Raw genomic sequence first — 10,596 nt, 5'->3', positions numbered from 1 at the left:
TTTCCAGTCCATATTTGAAGTGGATGGATTCAACCACTTAGACAGGGGATGTAAACAGCACCTGTAACTTCCTGTTGCCGGTAGGTGGCACTGTGAGTATGACCCAATATTGACACAATGTGTTCAGGTTATATAGCATGAAAAATGTGGGGCAGATTGGACGATGTACACTCAGTTACAAGGACTTCCAATTTCATGGCGAAACACTGAAATTCACTGCATCACCATGTCAACAGTATTTGATGAAAACTTAAGATTTTGACAACTGTTCATCACAAAGGCCTTCAGATGACACTGACCAAATTTGAAGTCCCTTGGATGAACTCTCTTCGAGGAGTTTGTTAAAATACAATGCTTGGAAATAGCAAAAACTGCACAGTAAATTCAAAATGGCCAACTTCCTGTTGGAGTTCGGTACCACAGCATGTACATTTCATGTAAATCGGATGGCGTTTGTTACATAAGGCTGACTTCCTGTTGTCAGTAAGTGGCGCTATGAGTACGACTCAATATTGACCTGTAGATGTGTTCTGGCCTGGACTCCAATCAAGCATATGGAATTTGGGTCAGATTCAACAAAATCCAGTGGAGTTACAATAACTTCCTTTTTCATGACGAAACATGCAAATTTATCGGCACACCACGTCAAGGGCGTTCTGTGAAAAAATCAAGATTTTGATAACTTTTCATCCCTAAGCTCTTTATATGACACTGACCAAATTTGATAGTGGTGGGTTTAAGTGTGGGGGTACCTTTATTACAAAACCCAAAGAAATCGCAAATTACTTGAATGATTACTTCAGAAGCAAGGTATGTAAATTAAGGAGATAATTATCACATGGGACAGACAATAGCTTATCCATTTTTAACATAAATATATGGTGGATAAACTGTGCCATTTTGAGTTCAGTAAATTAAAAGTAGAAACAGTTGATAAATTAATAAAGTTAACATGTAATGATAAACTACCTGGGATTGACAATATAGATGGTAAATTGATTAGAATGGCTAAAAACTATGTTGCACACCCAATTTGTCACATATTAAATACTAGCCTGAAACAATCTTTCCACAGGCTTGGAAGGAAGCAAAAGTCATTCCACTGCCCAAAGACAGGAAAACGTCATTTAGTGAATAATAATAATAGTCATCCTATAGGCTTGTTACCAGCACTAAGTATGATCTTTGAGAAAGCAGCATTCGATGAAATACAAGAATACCTCTCATAAATAATCTGATTCTTCCAAGCTTCCAGCATGCTTACAGAAAGGGACACTCTACATGCACAGCTTTAGTGCAAATGACAGATGATTGGTACAGAAATCTGGACAACAAAATAATCTGTGGAGCAGTCCTATTAGATTTTATGGCAGCATTTGATGTTATTGACCACAAGCTTCCTCTTGAAAAGCTTGAGTGTTATGTATTTAGACCATCTGCAGTTGCCTGGATGGAAAACTATCTGGTAAATAGATCGCAAAGAGTCTTTTGTCATAGAAATTACTCAGATAGCTTCTTCTAGTTTCTGTGGAATGTGAAATTCCTCAAGGAATGAGTTGCCTAGGCCAACATATGTATTCTATTTTTATCAACAATTTACCTTTCGTACTAAAAAATGCTAAATTAACGTACACAGATGACACCACAGTACATGCATCAGCAACAACACCTGCTGATTTGACAACCATCTTGAACAGGGAGCTAGATATTATTGGAAAATGGATATTTGAAAAGAGACTGATACTTAACATATCCAAAGCAAAAAGCATAGCATTTGGTTCAAGTCATTCTCTAAGGCGAGAGCCAGAACTTAAACTCTTTGTAAATGAAACACCCATCCAGCAAGTAAAGGAAACCAAGCTATTTGGCATCACCCTTGACAACATACTGTCCTGGTCAAAACACACTGACACTATTGTCAATAGAATGGGCAAGACATTAGCTGTAAGGTGATGCAGAAAATATCTTACACCTGATTTAACTAAACTTGTGTTAAGTACTCTTATTCTTCCGCATCTTGATTACTCCCAGAGAATATGGGCAAATGCCACAAAAAAATATATAAGTACAGAACAAGGCGGCATGCATGAGAAATTTTGGGCAGATTGGATAATGTAAAGCTGAGTTACAACAACTTCCTGATTAATGCCCCAAACATGTTTTGGGCAAAATTATCAGGCATACCACACCAAGGGCGTACCACAAAAACTAAAGAACTTCACAATTTAGCATCACAAAGGTATTTAGATGTAACCTACTGTAGCATTATGATATGCCGCTGTGCCTGAATGCAGGCAAGTCTGTCACTCTGCACCTCACCTGGTGCGTTAGTCTATCAGTGCAGAGGGCGAGGGGATAAAAGGCGGCTGCGTCCCTCCCTCACTCTCTCACTTCCTGGCTCGAAGGCCCTCCCACTTCCTGGCCTTTTACTTCCTCCTCTGCTCTCCATGTGGGTAGGTACGTGGCGGCATTGTCTGTAGCTTGTTGCTTTAGCTCTTGTTAGGCTGCGTATTAAACAGCTCACTTCTGTTTTTAGTGATCCATGGGGGCTGAGGTGATTGCGATGACCTCCATTGTTTTGCCATAAGCAAGTAAAGCCTTCAGGTATGGGCTTAATGCCTTTATTTAGCCATAACAATAGCCTGTTAGCCCAGGTATTGAACACCTCACCTCTCCGTTTTTCATAGTGGATCCTGAACACATCACTGGCGCACCATAGATGCTCCAGTTAGCACGAAGAAGTGCAGAGCCTCCTCATCCTTCTCCTCACTGGGAGGATGCTCGCTGACCGGGACCTGTGGCTGAACTCTGGACAGTAAGATAAGTGCAGGAACACTGCTGCTTCGTCTACCCTCGGTGTGCAGTGGCCGTTTTGCTTGGGACTGCTCTGTCGCCCTGCTACATAGACTATAGCTGCGGTGCATGCTGCTCTCTGCTTCGCTAGCTGCTTTCTGCTTTGCTCGCCGCCTCCTGCTTCGCTTGCTATTGTGACTGTTTTCTGCAAGTTAATGCTCGGCTCCCGGTCTTTGTCTCCGAGTGGCCGGCTCCAGCGGCAGTTGCCCAGTCGGGACTGTGTGTGTGTGGATGAGTGGGTAATTTTATGTTTTTTTGAGTGTATTGTATATTTTTTTGGAAATGATTGGTTGGTCATTTATCATTTAGTTTTCATGTTAATTGAATGATTATGTCCATTTGATTTAGTATCTCTGGCCAGAGACCCTGTTTCTTTGCTTACTCTTTTGTTTGATTTTTGAGTTTGTTAAGTTATCAGTTATGAAATACTTTAATGATTGTTGTTTCCTAATTTCTATTTGAGTTTCAGCCCCAGGCTGTTGGTATTTTGTGTTAGGACATTTGTTATTATAATTCTTTTTATGATTTTTGTACTTGCATATTGTGTTACTAATTGTGTTCTCCCCTCTCCCTTTAGTTGCTGAGAGCCAATGGTGGTGGCGGTGTCCAGGGTGGTGGTTTCCTTTTGTGTGTTGTGTGATTCTGGATTTTGGTTTTCTTTGCACTTCATTTTTTTTGCTGTGTGCCACGTACGAGTGGGGTGCTCCTTATTTAATTTGGACTTCCTTCCCCTAGTTTTCCCCTCACTACCGGTAAGCCTCAGCACTGGAGCAGCACTTTAGTTCTCTTTTAAGTTATTTTTACATATTGTGACCAACTAAAATAATTTATTAAATATTTGTTAAACATTGAACCACGTCTTCTGCCCTTCCGTGTATTACTTACCTGTGTGCCTCTCCATTACCATTTATATATTTTTAAAATTCCCTGGATGAAATTCCCAGGGTGGTGTTGTCGGTTTTCTTTTCAAATTTCATAAGCTTAAATCTTTACCCATAATTGTATCAGCCACTTGTATCGCCACACTACCAAATTTGGAGTCGCTCAGGTGAAATCTTTAGGAGGAGTTCATTAAAAAACAACGCATGTCAATGGTTTCACTTTGTGAAAAAAATGCAAATTAGATTCAAAATGGCTGACTTCCTGTTTGACTTAGGGTATGGTTCCAAGAGGCTTTTTTAAGTCTGGAAATCTTACATCTGCCTACCAAATTTTGTACATATATGTCAAATTTAAAGCGTGCCATGCCCAAGCCCAATTGTGATACTAATTGCAATACTTAATAGTTAGAATATAGGTACAAAGTTTCATGAGTTTTCGCACATGCTAAAGGCCTAAAACATGTTCATAAAATGAAAACTGACGCACCAAATCCAACATGGCTGACTATGAGGTGCCGAATGTAAAAATTTGGTTACTATTTTCTAACTGATATATTCTCAATATTTAGTTCACTTTCCTCACATTTAGCTCATTTTCCTCATATTTGAGACAGAAATTCATGTAAAACAACATGTTATATGTATTTGTCAACAATATGTTTATATGTAAAAAAATAAATAAACAAATAAATATTATATCTAAATGTTAAATCTAAATCTATATGTTAAATCTAAATCTAAATGCTAAATCTAAATCTAAATGTTAAATGTAAATCTAGATGCTAAATCTAAATCTAAATGTAAATCTAAATGTTAAATCTCAATCTAAATATTAGATGTTAAATCTAAATGTTAAATCTAAATCTAAATCTAAATATGTCGCCGAGTGTAAAGCTAAATATTTAGAAAATATTCAAATCACCAAGGAAACCACGTCCACTGCAGTGGTCTCAAATTGTACGGCCCTGCCCACACCTCTGACCGTGCATCATGGGATCAATAACGTTAGATGAGACGCTGTGAAATGAGGTAAAATGCAGGCATAGCCGGTTCTCTCCAAATAGGAGAGATTGAACAGGTGGTTAATGCAGGTGTACAGGCTGAACTCCACCGGTACCGTCCACACCATTAACGGTAAGTTAAGTTGTTTTAATTTTAAGTTCTTTATGCATACTGGAGAGAGTTAGCCACTGTTAGCTAACCTAACTAGCTAGCTGTGTGACTTGGATGTTAGCTAAAGTTTTGTGATCCACTGTAAGGACTTTCTGTAGTTAATATGACTCAGAAAGGTAACTTAAGTTACCCATAACCTAGTTGACTTAGTGGTTACCAGTGACAAAACTGACCAGTCACTGTATGAAGCCTGTGCTGTGGTTAACATGTGTAACGTTAACATACTTTGCCGCCATATCTGACGTTTGAAATGTGGGCTCTTGTGTCAGGTTTCAACACCACTGGTGCCCAGTGCCTCAGGCACTTCCAACTTTGCCACCACTGTCATATCACTGAGATCAGTAAGTTGTGACATAGCTGGATAACGTTTATGTTACCCTGAGAAAAATAAGAATAATAAAACTATTGATATAAAGGAACTATTTCTGGTTAATATTGATGTTCAACGTTGGTAATTTGAGGATTAGGGCTACAACTAACAATTATTTTCATAATCGATGAATCTGCTGGTTATTTTCTTTGGTCCATAAAATGGTGAAAAATGTCGATCACTGTTTCACAAAGTTCAAGATGATGTCCTTGAATGTCTTGTTTTGTCCACAACCTAAAGATATTCAGTTTACTGTCAAAGGGGGTTAAAGAAACCAGAAAATATTATAAATAAAGGTTGTTATTATTATTATTATTATTATTTGAGAAACTGGAATCAGAGAATTTTTGCCCTTTAAAGAAAAAAAAATACTCAAACCGATTAATTTATTATCAAAATAGTTGGCAATTAGTTTGATTGTGGGCAACTAATCAATTAATCGTTGCAGCTCTTAGTAGGAATATGTAAATTGTAATGTGATATGTATTAACTTGTGTGAAATATAATGATTGCATCCTATGCATGGAAAAACAACAAGTGATATTAGTGAATGTCCTGTCTGTTTTTTTTTTTTTTTTTTAGGATGGACATACTTTAATCTCCAAAGACGTCATTGTGGATTTGCACTTTCTGAAGTAGCTTCGGTCCTGCAGATCTCCAGACCCACATTATACAAGCTCATGCGGGAATACAACATAAGACACACAAAAGTTTTTAACATTTCTGATGAGGAATTCGATGCAACCATATGTGAGATAAAAGCAGAACATCCCCATGCAGGAGAAGTTATGTTTAACGGACATTTGTGTGCCAGAAACATTGTGGTGCGGCGACGCCGTCTCAGAGACTCTGTAAAACGGGTTGATGGTGCTGGTGTTGAGTCCAGGAGAACAACAACTGTACAAGTATACACGAGTGTACACGAGTATACACTGTGCCTTGTCCAAACTATATATGGCACATAGATGGCAATCATAAACTGATAAGATAGAAATTAGTTGTACATAGCGCAATGGATGGTTACAATAGAATGTTAACGTTTCTCCAGTGTTCCAACAACAATCGGGCTGAAACTGTTACGAACCTCTTCAGTTCAGCTATCAGCAAACATGGATGGCCCCTTCATATTAGAACTGATCATGGAGGGGAGAGTGTCCAGCTTTGGGAAGACATGAGCATGCACAGAGGTGAAAATTCTGTGTTGACTGGAAGCTCTGTACATAACCAGCGAATTGAACAATTCAATCAGGACTTGAACAGACACTGCGGTCATGTGTTTGCACCCATTTTCTATGAACTAGAGTCAATGGAGGCCTTGAATGCGGACAATGATTCAGATTTATTTTCTCTTCATTATGTGTACATTCCCAGGATCAATCGCACATTAGATGAGTTTAAATCTGCATTTAACAATCATTCAATTTCCTCAGAAGGAAATAGGACCCCAGCTCAGCTTTTTACACTAGACAGACATCCTCTGTTATTAAACTATCCAGAAGCTGCAGCTGAGGAAAGAACAGTGGACTCAGTATCAACACCTCCTGCACATTACTCCTTTTGCCCACTTAACCAGCAGGACTTGCAAGAATTGGTTGTTACAGTAAACCCACTTGAAAATGATGGTAACAAGGGAAAAACATTGTTTCACAGAGTACAGGAATTTGTATTCCACAAAATTGTAAATATGTAACAATCAGCAAAGCAGAAATGGAAGTGGGGGGAAAAAACTTTGACCCATGTCAACATTACACAATATTGTAAATTACTCAAATTTATAATAAATTAATTTTGTTATTGTAGTATTTTAGAACTGCAATGATTAATTGTCAACTATTGAATTAATTGCAAACTATTTTGATAATCAATTAATTGGTTTGAGTCATTTTTTGAGAAAAAAAAATTCTCTGATTCCAGCTTAATTGTAAATTCTTATATCAGTTTATTCCTGCGCGTGTGATTCAGTGTATCCACCTACTGTACAGGGGAGGGGATCTCCATGTTTTGCACTTCTCTAATCCTCTCTAACCTAACCTATGAATACGTATGATTTAGGCAAACACAAGTTTATATCATGCCAGAACAGTGAAAGTGTAAAGCAACCAACTGTAACTTGCTTTGTAAGATGACTATGACACCTGTGAGCTTTATGAAAGAAAAGATATACTTTTTTCTATGGAAATTCCTCTCATTGATTCATTTTTTTCACAAACTTTTATCACACCTGTTGATATTGGACAAGAAAAGCAAATGTCAAAATCTGTTTTTGCAAGTGGAGTTTAATCAAAATGCAAACAAATCAAATAAAACATCTGCTGCATGTCTGTGCAAATTACTGCTGAAACAAGCTAAAAGGTAAATAGTAAAGTTGTCATCAGTTCTGTTTTGAGGTACGCAGCTAGCCACCAATAACACAAATTACACTATACTGATGGTCTGCAAATACTCTCATTTCACATCCTCCAGGTACATGTTCACCAGAACACAAGGACAATGCAGGATGTTCATTACTGAAGCCATACACAGCTTATTCAGAGTTTCTGGAATGGTCTGTTTATGGGAACTGGCCACTTACTTGAAATACTGCATTTGAATAATTAAAGGGAATAAGAACAATAGTCTGTGTCTGATACAGCTAAAATGAACAGTTAATATTAATCAGACGAGAACACAACTGAGAACAGAGCAATACTGCAATATGCACAATACTGACAACTGGACACGTTGATGACATAATAATCTGACAAGAGTGCAACCTCATAAAAGCAAGAAATTAATCAAAACATTAGTATACACTGTGCCTTGTCCAAACTATATATGGCACGTAGACGGCAATCATAAACTGATAAGATGGAAACTAGTTGTACATAGCGCAATGGTTGGTTACAGTAGAATGTTAACATTTCTCCAGTGTTCCAACAACAATCGGGGTGAAACTGTTATGAACCTCTTGAGTTCAGCCATCAGCAAGGCGAAAGGTGAAAATTCCTCTGAAGGACACAGAGCTCCTGTTAAATCTTTTCTTTCTTGGAAATGCATTCAAAGAAATAGAAAGTTGATGAAGGAATTACTGTGTCATTTTACACTATTGAGAACACATTGATAATGTTTTTACAGGAGAATATAGCATGCTGACTGACTGTAGTTCAGATCAGAGTTTAGGAGAAACAACGTTTTAACAGTTTTAACAACTCAAAGAACATGCTACACCAGATTCTCAGCTTGTAAACCTGATGTCCATCCTTTAAAAGCTCTCGGTTCCAAATGTACAATCCACGCATTGTTTTTTTTTATAGATTAGACTGCATTAAAACCGGATCCATTCATGAGAGCCAGCAGAAAATTGTAATCAAATTCATTGTCATCCGACAGATTCTTTCTGTTAACAAAGCTCTGTTATCATGAACAAAAGTCAGTTTTGGACTGGGAAGAAATCCAACTGCAGGAACTTTGCTGCTTCCCGTTGTAAAGGCTAGGATGTGTCCAGGATTCAATGTCAGGATAAACACCTTTTCTTCTTTCTGAGGTTCCTGGCGTTAAGATGTTCCCCAAGCTCCTTCTCTACAAGGTTGAAAAGTTACAGAACAATAGAAAATATAGACATTACAATTCTATCTACAAAACACAATTATCATATAGCTTGACTTCAAAAAATGTAGAGATAACATGACATGTATGACGTGCCATGGATTATAGACAGAGAAATGACAGTATTGTAATTATCCTCAACATAGGTAGGAGAATGTAGAAATAAGGCAGAACAAACACTTAACACACATGCCTATTGTAACACTTATGACTGCAGTAGGATAGTGCATACATTGTACTATGACATGAGCAGCAATATCCTCTACATCAGTGGTTGTCAAACCAGTCCTGGGAAAACCCATCCATGCCACATATTTGATCTATTCCACCACCAGCACACCTTATTCAGCCAATCAAGAGGCTTGTTTGAGATTAGAGCTGCAACAATTAATTGATTAGTTGCCAACAATTAAACCAGCAATTTTGATAATCGATTAATCGATTTGAGTATTTTTTTCCTTTAAAGCGCAAAAATTCTCTGATTCCAGTTTCTCAAATAATAATAATAATAATAATGATAATAATAAAAATAATAACAACCTTTATTTATAATATTTTCTGGTTTCTTTAGTCCCCTTTGACAGTAAACTGAATATCTTTAGATTGTGGACAAAACGACATTCAAGGACATCATCTTGAACTTTAGGAAACAGTGATCGACATTTTCACCATTTTATGGACCAAACAACTGACTGATCAAGAAAATAACCAGCAGATTAATCGATTATGAAAATAATTGTTAGTTGTAGCCCTAATCCTCAAATTACCAATGTTGAACTTCAATATTAATCAGAAATAGTTCCTCTATATCAATACTTTTATTCTTCCTATTTTTCTCAGGGTAACAGGCTACATCACAACTTACTGATCTCAGTGATATGACGGTGGTGGCAAAGTTGGAAGTGCCTGAGGCACTGGGCACCAGTGGTGTTGAAACCTGAAACAAGAGCCCACATTTTAAATGTCAGATATGGCGGCAAAGTACGTTAACGTTACACATGTTAACCACAGCACAGGCTTCATAGAGTGACGGGTCAGTTTTGTCACCGGTAACCACTAAGTCAACTAGGTTATGGGTAACTTAAGTTACCTTTCTGAGTCATATTAACTACAGAAAGTCCTTACAGTGGATCACAAAACTTTAGCTAACATCCGAGTCACACAGCTAGCTAGTTAGGTTAGCTAACAGTGGCTAACTCTCTCCAGTATGCATAAAGAACTTAAAATTAAAACAACTTAACTTACCATTAATGGTGTGGACGGTACTGGTGGAGCTACACCTTGGAGTTCAGCCTGCACACCTGCATTAACCACTCATTCAATCTCTCCTATTTGGAGAGAACCGGCTATGCCTACATTTTACCTCATTTCACAGTGTCTCATCTAACATTATTGATCCCATGATGCACGGTCAGAGGTGTGGGCAGGGCCGTACAGTTTGAGGCCACTGCAGTGGACGTGGTTTCCTTGGTGATTTGAATATTTTCTAAATATTTAGCTTTACACTCTGCGACATATTTAGATTTAGATTTAACATTTAGATTTAACATTTAGATTTACATTTAGCATTTAGATTTAAATTTAACATTTAGATTTACATTTAACATTTAGATATAATATTTAACATTTATTTTTTACATATAAACATATTGTTGACAATTACATATAACATGTTGTTTTACATGAATTTCTGTCTCAAATGTAAGGAAAATGAGCTAAATGTGAGGAAAGTGA

The 10,596-nt window shown here is 37.4% G+C and overlaps 2 long non-coding RNA genes across 3 annotated transcripts; one reads left to right on the top strand and one right to left on the bottom strand.

Moving 5' to 3' along the window:
• Positions 1-2,344: 2,344 nt before the first annotated feature.
• LOC122970188 lies at positions 2,345-3,706 on the top strand. Of its 2 annotated transcripts, none has more exons than XR_006399173.1 (3): positions 2,345-2,453; positions 2,537-2,604; positions 2,688-3,706. It is a non-coding gene; the product is annotated as an uncharacterized LOC122970188 (long non-coding RNA). The 2 variants fall into 2 exon arrangements; XR_006399174.1 differs by having other exon boundaries at positions 2,357-2,457.
• Positions 3,707-5,747: 2,041 nt separating this feature from the next.
• Positions 5,748-10,345, bottom strand: LOC122970181. Its single transcript, XR_006399172.1, has 3 exons — positions 10,108-10,345; positions 9,728-9,799; positions 5,748-8,835 (listed from the first exon to the last, which is right to left on the bottom strand). It is a non-coding gene; the product is annotated as an uncharacterized LOC122970181 (long non-coding RNA).
• Between the last annotated feature and the right edge of the window lie 251 nt (positions 10,346-10,596).

Source organism: Thunnus albacares, chromosome 2 (genome assembly GCF_914725855.1).
Source record: "Thunnus albacares chromosome 2, fThuAlb1.1, whole genome shotgun sequence".
NCBI classification, from domain to species: domain Eukaryota; kingdom Metazoa; phylum Chordata; class Actinopteri; order Scombriformes; family Scombridae; genus Thunnus; species Thunnus albacares.
Note: the sequence above shows the minus strand (reverse complement) of the source record. Positions and strands in the feature narration are given on the sequence as shown.